A 12,939-nucleotide genomic window follows, 5' to 3' on the forward strand; every position below is an offset into this window, starting at 1 on the left:
AAGGTGTACATTACTGCTCTAGTTTCAGATTCTGAAAAATGTGGACAAAATAAAATAATCTGAGATAATTTTATACAAATGATCCATCCAGGAATGCCTACAGGGCTCAGTCAGTTATGCATCTGCCTTCAGCTCAGGTCATGATCCAAGGGTCCTGGGATGGAGCCACAGGATTGGGCTCCCTGTTTAGCAGGGGAGTCTTCTCCCTTACCTCCCCTGCTGCTGCTCTCTCTCTCAAATAAATAAAATCTGTAAAAAAAAAATGATCCATCCGCAAGGGATTCTTCTAGGTAATTAGAATATTTATCACTATACCTAAGATTTAGGGGAATTCATGTCTTTTAAAATATGTTCTTTGGTGCCTCTGACAGAGATAATGCAGTCTCTGGAAGCTGGCTGGTATCAATTCTAATGTCAGTGTCTGGCAATATTTTGAGGTTTTTTGAAGGAAAAAAATTCCCATATAAATTCAAATTCCTATAAATATTTTTAATTTACAAGGAACAATCTTCCCTTATACTCAACTTCTGTGTTCTTAAGAAAATATAATTTTCTTAAAGATTTATTTGTTTATTTGAGAGAAAGAAATAGCATGAATAAACAGGGGGAGGGGTAGAGGGAAAGAGAATCTCAAGGAGACTCCCTGATGAGTGGGGTGCCTGATGTGGGGCTCAGTCCCAGGACCCTGAGATCATGACCTGAGCCAAAATCAGGAGTCGGACGCTTAAGCAACTGAGCCACCCAGTTGCCCCAAGAAAATATAAATTTTAATAAAAGCATTCATTTTAAGAAGACTTTAGCCATATACTACAGCTATTTTCCATGTTTGTGCTGAACCAATTCCTGATACAATACACTGGGACATTAAGTCTTCTACACTGCCAACTGTATCCTTTTTACAATAATTAAGGTCATCGTGAGAAATGTAAAATATAAATCATTCCAAGATACATAAAATATCACTTGTCCTTTCAGCACAGTTTCAAAAGGCCTCCTACAAGCAACCATTGAACATGAATTTTTTTGGTATGATGATTTATAAGATATCTTATCTTCTGTTGTCCCCCTTGGTATAAATAGGAAGAAAGACAAAAGGAAATAAATGAAAATATAAATTTGTGTTCACATTCTTTTTTTCTGTATAAGATAAATATATAAAATGGCTCAGACCATAAACAGATAAACCTACGTCCGATGGTATGCCAAAAGGCTCAGTGTACCAATATGGTTTTCATGGCATTGTGGTAGTATGATTTCCATTTGAACTTAGTTCTGAGCTTATGATCTTCCCCAGTTCATCCCTCATCTACAGAAAATTCTTTAAGGATTTAAGTCCAATCAAGGGGCAAGTCTAAGATGGCAGTAGGGGTCCCAAAACAACAATAATAAATTAATGTATGAGAATCTAGTGAAGTTAATCCAAACCTGTAAGCAGACCAGAAATTACATGCCTAACAGCCCTTCAATTTGGAAATGGTCTGAGTCAGCCAGAATTCCCCTGGCACTCCCACCTCCAAGAGTCAGTGGAAACCACATCAATTCTCAGAAGCATGTGTGCAATTGAAGCAGTGGGCATGTTGCCAATGCAATCTCTCCATGGTGATCATCTTGTTATAACATCAACCATCAGAGAACCATCAGCCCGTGAAAGACAAAGCAAATGCAAGGGGATACTTCAATATTCACTATCTAAAATACAGAGATCATAGTTAATATTTTAAAAAAATACATACTACCATGAAATATTTTGTAGTTGGTACTAACTTTATAGGTACGGTGAGTGTGATTATAAACTTCAACCTTCAAGTCATTGTATTATCTGTTAGTTTTTCAAAATGTACTCCATGGTCTTTAAACCCTTGAGAGTTAATTAAATTAGAATGAAATGGTATCTTGAGCATCAAAGAACAATTCTGCTAATGAGGAAAATAAAAGGAGGTCTTCATTTGCAAGAGTTTTGCCATCAGAAAGATTATTATTATAGAAGAGTATTTTGTGATTTCTAAGTGATAAAGAATAAAGGAAAGAAGCTATTCTTGGCAAACATCAATACCCAGAGGTTTTTTTGTTTTTGTTTTTGTTTTTTTTTTTTTGTAGGACCTCTATTGATACCAAGAGTTATTCTTAGTATGGTAATAAGGCAGACTGAAATGGTGGTGTGCTGGACAGTCAATTGCCAGATAACGAGGAATTTGGTAAGATGTTTGATACCACATTGATAGCTTGACATTGGCCATGGTGGGAATATTTACACCACGGAAATTAGAAAATTCTGCAAATCATAGCTCCCTTGTCCTCCTCAGAGAGCCAGTAGTTAAACATCTATCACCATACCACTAGATTCAACTCACATTGGTTGAGTAAGTAGTCTCTTACACTTGTAATTTTGAGAGGAGGAACCCAGGAAGGTCCCACCTCTTTTATTTTATTTTTTATTTTTTTAAAGATTTTGTTTATTTATTTGACAGACAGAGATCACAAGTAGGCAGAGAGGCAGGCAGAGAGAGAGGAAGGGAAGCAGGCCCCCTGCTGAGTAGAGCACCAGATGCAGAGCTCAATCCCAGGACCCTGGGATTATGACCTGAGCCAAAGGCAGAGGCTTTAACCCACTGAGGCACCCAGGCGCCCCAATCCTACCGCTTTTAAAATAGCTTCTTAACTAGTCTGCTACAGTCATCATTAGGCCACTGTGAGATAGAGAGATGGACCCAGAAAGTCTACTTGATAGTGAGGATTGCTTGTGTACAGTCTTGTATAGTTGACAGAGTTCTCAATGTGGTTGTTGCCATCCGATCTTTACAACAGTCCTGGAAAGCAGGTTTTAGGATTAGTCTCATTTTACAGGTGTGGTAACTGAAGCTCAAATGGATTTAGTGTCTTGTCCAAGGTTACACACACCAATGCTGGAATGGGTAAACTTAGGTCTTCCATTGCGAACTTTAGGAAATGTCTACTATGTCATGTTTCTTTCTTTCTTTTTTTTTTTTTTTAAGATTTTATTTATTTATGTGACAGACAGAGATCACAAGTAGGCAGAGAAGCAGGCAGAGAGAGAGGAGGAAGCAGGCTCCCTGCTCTGTAGAGAGCCCGATGTGGGGCTCCATCCCAGAATACTAAGATCATGACCTGAGCTGAAAGCAGAGGCTTTAACCCACTGAGCCACCCAGGCACCCCCTATGTCATGTTTCTGAAGGCAAAGTACACTAAGTTGGGCATACAGGCTAATTTGGTTTGGACTGGGAAATCTGGGCTGGAGAAGGGTGTAGGGCATGAGCTACTGCTCTAGTATGGGTAGAGTATTCCCAAGCAAGCAGAGAACAACAAAATAGTACCAGATACTTAAGTAGTGAATAGCTCAAGAGAAACTATAATATCAAAAGGCTAGGAATTGTGCCAAAGGCAAAGCTGGCTTCAAACACAGGTGATTTACTGAAGGCATTAAAAAAATATTTAAGTATTATAAGATCTGGCAGTTAAGCTAGGGAGGTTGATGTCTAGAAATGGGTAATTTCAGGAAGCTGCTCCTACTCCTAACCTTAAAGATATTTAGAGACACAACTTCGGTCAAGGGTCCCCTTAACAACTAACTAACTAACTAACTAACTCTAGTTAGTGGGGTGGCTTGTGTGTATATTGAAGTGTGTTATTGTGAGGAACAGGGAAGGTAACTAAAGAAGTCATGGAGAAATGGTCATAGAGAATTTGTTCTAATGTAGAGAGGCTCAAAATGAAGGTGATTTGAAACAAAGAGTGACCTTGGGATTAGCTCAGGATCTAGAAGCGGGATTAAAGTGGAATTCGTTTCATAACACTTGGATCTGACTTTGCCTCCAAAGACAGAGGTACCCTTCACTTCCTGTGCTTTACTTCCACTGATTTTATGAAGCCAGTTCTCAGAATCCAATCCAAGATCTGCTTTAAAGTGATCTGGGAGTCTAGTTTGTAGAAAGGGAAGGAATTAAAGGTAGAAAAAAACCCATTAACTTCACCAGAGAGCAACAAAACTTTACTCTGAAAAGGACATGGGTCCAGGAAGTTCTTGGAGGTTAATGTGGTTCAATTAGTTTGCTCACATGAGGCAATACGGAGTCAATGTCACCAAAAGTATATTTGTGCTGGGCTGGTGGTGGTGGGCGGTAATACAAAGACAACCATACTCCACAACAAAACAGCAGATATCTTTCTATTGTATGTTATATACATAGACACACCTATATATTATACATATGCTATATAACACATATTATATGTATACATTATAAAGGCATATTGTATGACACACACATACATTTAGAATGCAGAGAGCTACAAACTCAGAGTGACACCCTCTGTGACTGCCCAATCCCTCCTGGATCTTGTTGGGGCTTGCCCAATGACATGGTGGCAGTCTCAATGCCCCATTAGAGCATCCACAAAATGTATAATCTCCTTGCAGACAGTAGAGAGTTATATGGGAAACTCATATTAGTGAGACCACAATGGAGAGATCATAGAGGGAGAAAATACATTTGAAGCAAGAAGAGGGTAAGGATTAAAACTTTGGTGGAACTGGAGTGTCCACAGCTTCCTGCTAGATCATTCAGAGACACGTCTTATTTTTCAGCAGCAGACTTTTGGTAGCCCACGAGAAATTCATTTGAGTCATGTGCCTTTGGCCAAGACGTGACAAAGATTAAAGCCGATTCTCGTATTTTCGCCTCAGACTTTCCAGGGTGTTAGAGTCCCTGCTGCATGGTTTACATTAAGTAAGAAAACTCGGTATTCGGATGGGGGAAGGGTGGGAGGCATGGAGAAGGGAAAAGTGAAGAACTAACTGAGAGGTTTTGGATTTTAGGCTATTTGTGAGTTGGGATCTCCCTAATACTCGCTCCTCTGTGTTCTTCAATACGGTGATTATGACTGTCTGTTCAATGGAGAACTGACGTGGCATCTACGGAAAAGGAACAGAGTGAGGAGGGAGGCAGTTTTTCCCTCACCCTCCCCACAACAAAATCACAACCCTTCGCTGGAAGACAGCCCACATGGGTAGCATCAAATCATCAGGAAAAGAACCCTTGGCATGGACTGGAATGACAGGGGCATTTCAAATTCTGAACATTTGACATGATAACCTTCATTCAGCCTAATGAAAGTTTATCGGATTTGAGAAAGAAAAATGGTGTGCCATAACACACACACACATTGTATATTCTGAATCCAATCCCTCTCTGTCCCTCCGTTGTTATCTCTCTGGTCCTGGCCAGCACGTTGTATGTGCGTTGTTAAAAATGCCTTCAAAATGGCTGACCATACACTCTCGTCCCATCAGAGCCAGGGGAGAGATCTTCTATGGATGGAAACTGAATTACGTCAGGCCTTTTCTAGAATTCTCCCGTAGTTTGTTTGCCTTTACATACCTCACTTTCAAATGCACTTAACAGAAGTCCGTACTTACTGGGGTTTTGAAAATTAAGTAAGTACTTGGTGAATGGCTGGCACTCAATAGATACTCAGTGGTATCTTTGCTGTTTTTAGGATCCGTATTGTACTTACTCAATGTGTAATGAGTTGAGGGTTATTTTGTACTTGCACTTTTTTTTTTCCAATCACTAGTGTTGGTTCAGTTGATAGTTGCTTGGGAGAATCATTAACCATTGCCAAACAAATAAGTTTCGGCTATTACAGATTTTGAGGCAATATATAAAGAATATTCTTGTGCAAATTACTGCCTGCTATTGTTTCCTTGTTGGGGACTACATTTGGAAATACTGTTTTATCTGTGAATAATACTTTAATTTAATAGCACATTTGTCTTAAATGACAGCCATGCAGCTTTCCCTGCATTTCGGTTTTGGGTCCTTCAGGAAATAAGTGCATTTCTCCTTGAGGTACTCTCTGGGACTCCTGGTGTGAAATTTAGGAGTGTCCTATCTAGGTCAAACTAACCCAAGTATACTCTCCAGATCTGGAAAAGGATAAGACTCGTATTTTCATGGAATGTGCCCAATAGACAAGTAGAAAATTTGTTCACGTATATTCAATACTCTGCTTCATTATCACTCTGCAGTTTATGCAAATACTTACAGTATTACAAAATAAAAAGGGCAGGGAGGAGTAAGAATATATAAAACAAGATTATTCCAGAATTGGTTGACCAACATGCCTGTCATAAGGTACATGGACTATTTAGAAATAGGTTACCAAGCTGGTTCTAGGCTTCCTAGAAATCAGCACCAGAAGTAAATATGAGAATGAAATGATTCATGACATCTTTTTTTTTTTAAATTTTATTTATTTATTTGACAGACAGAGATCACAAGTAGGCAGAGAGACAGGCAGAGAGAGAGGGAGGGAAGCAGGCTCCCAGCCAAGCAGAGAGCCTGAAGTGGGGCTTGATCCTAGGACCCTGGGATCATAACCTGAGCGGAAGGCAGATGCTTTAAACCACTGAGCCACCCAGGTGCCCCTGATTCATGACATCTTTAAGATGAAAGCCAACTAGCTGTTTAAAGGAAGCTTGGCTCCTCCTGGGTTTGTAACTGAGAAATGTGTTCCTTGGGTCCTCATGTAGAAGATGTGATGGGATACAGCAAACGTCATCCTTAAAAATATTCTTATAGTAATTACTGTAATGAATTTCCTAGGGCCGTTCCTTATAGTGTCCCTTGATGTAAGCAACCCTGGAATAGAAAGGAGCGGTTTGGGAAATCAAGACTATGAAGGTGTGTTTTGGGGGGCCGTGAGCCACGTATATCTGCCTACATACCTTGTATGTACATACATTGTATGTATATTGCCTACATACAATGATACATTTGAGAGCATCTCTAGAAATTAGGACTGAATATAATTTAGAAAATCCTCCAAAAGAATTTTTCAGATTCATTTTCAGTAAGTATTATGTAACAAGACAGTTTAAAGTTATACTCCCAAATAAATATGTCTCTTGCTAATTAATGGCAGGCCCTTTAACACGCTGACATCATCTTATCAAAGCCAAGTCTAACCAGGGCACATTGGAACAAACACTAACTTTCAAATAATGTCACTTCCTACTGAGTCCTTGAGGATAAACTAGTTGAAAACAGTACCTGGTATATAGAATTTGAAGCAGTTAGAAGTTGGAGAAGGTTTTGCTAAAATTAATTATTCATAACGATCGTGTACATACGTGGCGAAAAGACCAGTGTGCTATACCGTGAACCAACTGTACTCAAGTGGATATTGATTCTTCGGTTTAAGGAGCCTTTCATGCTCCGGGACTCGAGATTTGGAAGAAGAGTTGATGAAGCACTATGACGACGAACCATAGTAAGTCTCTGACTGATGCTATTTCCTGTGAGTGCTGCCTACGTGCTACGATTCTCGAAGCTGTGCGTAGCAAAAGGTCTTCCTTTTCCCTTGGCCTGTCCTTCTCCATTTCTCTCCCCTATATGTCCTTAGAGTTGCTCCACACCAGCGTGGTATAAATTACTAAGTCAGGATCCCTCTTTCCTTTCCTGTCTTCCTCCTTCTGTGCCTTCTTCCTTCCCTCCTTCATTCTTTTGCCAGTTTCAATCTGGAGGAGTAGTTTTAGTAACTAATTCCTCGGTCTGATGGTACGCACCAGGTCTCCTTACTTACCTCCCTTTTTACAGCAGGAATGGCAGCATAAATACAAGGATTCGGGAGTCAGATGTATCTGCATTCAAATCCTAGCTCTGCCATTTACTCGCTGAGTGACCTGAACACTCTTCTTAAACTTGTTCTGAGTCTTACTTTTCTCCTCTATGAAAAGAACAAAATGACACCTATCTATGATAATTAAAAGAGCTATTTTCTAGCAAGTACCTGACATTCTTTAGGCACTCAGTAGTTGTTAATTTCACTGCATCTCAGTTACTATTACATAAGGCTTAGAGGCGATAGGGACAAAATTATTCTAAGAGTGATGTTTCTAAGTACTGGGTGTTTACACTCAGCAACCGGGGATAGGATCTACCTTTTAAAAACAAATACTCAAACTCAACCAAACAAATGAATAAACAGACAAAAAAGTAGGATCAGGCCTAATAAACATAGAGAGAACAGACTGATGGTTGTCAGAGGCAAGTGGGGAGAGGGTTGGGCAAATGGGTGAGAGGGGTTGGGAGGTCTATAAGCATCCATAAGCTTCCAGTTATGGAATGAATAAGTCACAGGAATGAAAGGAACAGCATGGGGAATGTAGTCAGTAATATTGTAACGGTACTATATGCTGCCAGATGGTAGCCATACTTGTGATGAGGATAGCATAATGTATAGAGGAGCTGAATTACAACACAATGGACTAATGTAACATTGTGTGTCACCTATCTTCAAATTAAAAAAATTAAAAAATATATAAAATTCTCAAAGCCTTCTATTTCACTTGGTCCTTGTGGCAGGCAGAATAATGGCCTCCAAACACATTCATACCTTAATCCCCAGAACCTGTGACTATATGATCTCACATGGCAAATCGGGCTTTGCATTAAGATTAAGTTAAGAATTTTGAGACAGGGAGTTTATCCTGGATTATCCCTGGTAGACTGAACACAATCACAGGAGTTCTTCTCAGTGAAAGAGGAAGACAGGAGAGTGAGAGGCAGAGGAGGGAGAGAGGAGAAGCAGAATTTGGTGTGATGGGGCCTTACCAAGGAATGCATACCAAGAATTTCCCTCTAGAATCTGGGAAACACAAGGAAAGGAATTCTCCTTGAAAGACTTCAGAAGGAACACAGCCCTGCCAACACGGAGATTTTAGCTCCATGAGAACCATTGTAGGGTTGTGACTTCTAGACCTGTAACATTAAAATGTGTGTTGTTTGAAGCTCCTAAATTTCTGGAGATTCGTTACAGCATTGGTTGGAAACTAACAGCATGCCGTTTTCTGGTTGTCTTTCTTCCGAAGTTTCTGCTATTTGTAAAGCATGGGGACCGGAGGTGTTCATTACAACTGTGTTGGGCTTGTTTCTGAGCCTATTCCGTGCACTGAGCTAAGAAATTACCTACAGAAAATACCTGTGAGTTCATGAGGATTTTTTGTGTGTGGGACCTTGGGCAAATGTATTTGAAACTGCACTTCAAATTCACGATACAAGACTGTTCAGTTGGTCTTTTTTTCCCATCTGTATCAACATCAGTGATGGCAGGATTAAATTACGCCATAATTACTCATTTTACTTTATCCCATGGTACATATATAATGGTTTCAGAAAAACAATAACACTGCTACCAGCAACATGATTACTGAAAAATCAAAGCAACACAAAACAAAAACCATACTTTTGTGTTTTTTTTTAAAATATTTTATTTATTTGACAGAGAGAGAGAGAGATCACAAGTAAGCAGAGAGGCAGGCAGAGAGAGAGAGAGGAGAAGCAGGCTCCCCACTGATCAGAGACCTCCATGCGGGGCTCGATCCCAGGACCCTGAGACCATGACCTGAGCTGAAGGCAGAGGCTTAACCGTCTGAGCCACCCAGGTGCCCCCATACTTTTGTTTTTTTGTAATTTTTTTCCTTAGGATATATCCCATGAGGGATACATACTCAAATTACTATATTGTAAAGTTACTTGGAATGACAATCTTTTAAAAAAAAAACATTTAACATGTGCAGGATAAAAACCATACTTCTTTCCCTCCATTGACCAATCATCATCTCAGTAACTGCCGGATAATTATTTCTATTGCTGTAGACAGTATTTTAGTCTATTGAGTTTAGTACTAACAACAACAACAATAATAATAATAATAATAATTATGAACAGTTACCATTAACAATCACATACAGTTGGGTTGTCTATTATCTGGATATGAATTCTAAAGCCAGTTTCTGTTTTTTTTTTCTGCAACCTTGATCATGATTCAGTAGCCTACTCAACACCACTGACAGATTTCCTATAAGGCATTGTTGTCTGGTTTAAAGGCATGCAGGAGGAAACTGAGGACTGCGGCCCTGGACTGTAGCCCAAATAGTGCATGTATAGGTTCCTTTAATATTCCAAGGTCAGAACTAAGTTGATAAGGTGGCTTGCAAAATAAGGGCTGCTTCCATCCCTAAGTACCAAAATAGCTCTAGTAACTTCAGGAGACAGAATGTGTTCCGTTGTAAAGAGACCAAGCTGATTTGTCTTTGCCTATTTGAGACAACAAGATCAAGAGAACACAGGTAATATATGGGAAGGAAAGGAGATAAAGGAAGAGACTGGGTTTTATGATCATATAAATATAAATTGACATATACTAATATGAATGAGAGTCACAGTTCTAGAAAGCAGCGAGTACTGACATTTGATTGAAGTTTCTTCTCGGTTATATCTGGCAAAACATAAATCCTGAAGTCACAGCCCAAAGGGTGAGGTCTGCAACTGGCAGGGTTTCTTTGGAAGCTGAGGTAGGGCTCCTGGTGACTAAAGAAGGCAGCTGCATGGAAATACAAAATTTTAGAAGGGGGTGTCTGGCTTTGTCCATCAGGAGAATATGAGCCTAAAGTCAGGGAACCTCACAACAACAGCAAGACAGAGATTATATACATTAGGGAGAAGCCAAAGAAGCAAAGCAGGACTGAACCATGGCTTGGAATTCAAGTGTTCCTGTGGACACAGAACCAGGCCACACAAGAAAGGAGACAAGCACGGGACAGCACTGAGCTGAACCAAAAGCCAGGATGAAAGCCTAGTGATCAAGGTTCTTCAGTTGCAAACAAAGAAATGCACTCTGTATAATGCAAGCAAAACAGTTGTGCGAGAGGCAGTTGGGGGTGGGAAGTCTTGCAGAGTTGACAGGAAGCTGGAGGTCCTAGTTGGGGTAGAATCCAAAATGCTCCAAAGGATAAAATCTTAAAACAATAAAACAAAACCCAAATGCAAATGCTCCAAAGGCTAGGATATAGGATCATAGCACTATTGTATGGCAGGAGCTGTGCGGTGAAGGTGCTGCTCTTGGAATGGAGTGCCATTCCCAAGGTTTGTAGATTCCATGGCCCTCTGCTCAAGGTGCAAACCCAGCGAGAGTGCATCCATTTGACATTGTTTAAGCAATGTGTTCCCCATTACTCCTCTCCCACCTACTACTACACTTATAAGAAGGCAGAGCCCCTGGTCAGGGACTATAGGGACAGGGAGAAAATTCATCAAAAGTAAATCTGGGGGATAAACAGGTGCTGGAAAGCCACTTTATTCTAAATATCCAAACATACAGGATAGATCAAGAGAAATAAAGTCTGAGGCAAATTTCAATTATGTTTTTCTGCCAGACACAATCCCACTGATGATGTCTTAGACGTTTAAGGCTAGAGAGCAAGGACACCTGGGTGGCTCAATTGGTTAAGCCTCTGACTCTGGATTTCAGCTCAGGTCATGATCTCAGGGTTGTGGAGTCAAACCCTGAGTTGAGCTCCCCCAGAGCAGGGAGAGGAGCCTGCTTGAGATTCTCTTCCTCTCCCACTGCCCCTTCCCCTCTGAGTAAATAAATAAGAGCTCAAAAATAAAATAAAATAAAGTAAAATAAAATAAAGCTAGGGAACAGACTGGGACCTGATATTTTGTATTACAGTTCATGTTAGATTGGAAAACACAGGTGCCTGAGGGTTACAGGATAGCTAACAACACACATGCTTCCTCTGTGTTAGACACTGCAGTAAGTAGAGAACCGATAGACCATTTAATGTTCCTGATAACAATGTGATGTAGGACTCACACCGATGTAGTGACTCATTTTACAGATGAGCCAACTGAGGTTCAGGAGGTTTAAACTGCACAATGAAGGAAGCTAGGAGGAGGCTGAAAAGCAGTTTGATCCTGTGATTATCCTAGAAAGGAGGATGAGAAGTACAAGGAAGGGAGGCTCCAAGTAAGATACCCTCCCACATCAGTTTTAACTTCTGTTGACCCAGCGGTCTTGTTCTGTCGGATATGGCAACAACAGTGTAATAGGAACAGGTGGGAGGAGGAAGACATGTCAGGAATTTAGCAGTACTGCTTGGTGAAGAGAGAGATGGAATTAAGACCAAGCAGGACAGAGACTAAAGAAACATAATTAGACAGAGATGTTGACCCCAACAAGGTAATTCTCTGTTCCTATCCTCTGTCCAAAGGGCACATGAAGGTCAGACATGACTTAGACAAGCTTTGGTACTAATGTGGTCTTTTCCAGAAGAAGGTTAGAGTATTCCAGTGAGCCCAGTCAGTGTGTGGTATTTGGAGAAGTTCCATCCTAGCAGGACCCTCGCCAGGGACCTAGGGCGTAGTCAGAACTGAAGCTGGAGTACAATTTTTCACATTGGATGGGGTTCTGGGAAAGCCTATAGTTTCAATCAGAAGACACCAGAGGAGGACTTCAGGGCTATAAACTGGGAAAACATTACGGGGGGGGGGGCGGGTGGGGAGAAACAGGGAAGTGGCATAGTTGGACGTCTACACACTTACCCAGAGTGGCACTCTGAATTTTCAGGCATGGGACTGCATGATTCCCATGGGCTGGTGAGACACTGGGTCTTGGTCAGATTTGCCTCATGGCGTGGGATGGGCTCCTGAGGTAATTATTGGAAAATATAACTGGGGGGAGCCAAAAACACAAAAAACAAAAAACCAAAATAAAACCAAGATATGGAAAGTGGAGCAGGGGCCAGTCATTACAACCATCTCTAAACCTTAGATTCACATATTACCCAGAATTCAAGCTGTTCTTAAAACCAATGCCAAAGAGAGAGAGAAGGAAAAAAAAATCACAGCTTTAGCTAACTCTTTCATTTATCAAAAAGCATTCTTCAGATAGCCACATTTGTTTAAAAGCTGCCAAAATTCAGGACACCTAATGGAAAAAAACAAAAATTAAATTGCTTAGCTAGAGATATAGCCTATTTTTTGGGCAAGACTCTTTTACACTTTTCATGGTGTTTATAGCTTGCCTCTCTAGGCAGTTTTCTTTATTGAGGTTCCTTCTCTTTTAAGAATACAT

The sequence above is a fragment of the Mustela erminea genome, chromosome 3 (genome assembly GCF_009829155.1).
Source record: "Mustela erminea isolate mMusErm1 chromosome 3, mMusErm1.Pri, whole genome shotgun sequence".
Classification (NCBI taxonomy): Eukaryota; Metazoa; Chordata; class Mammalia; order Carnivora; family Mustelidae; genus Mustela; species Mustela erminea.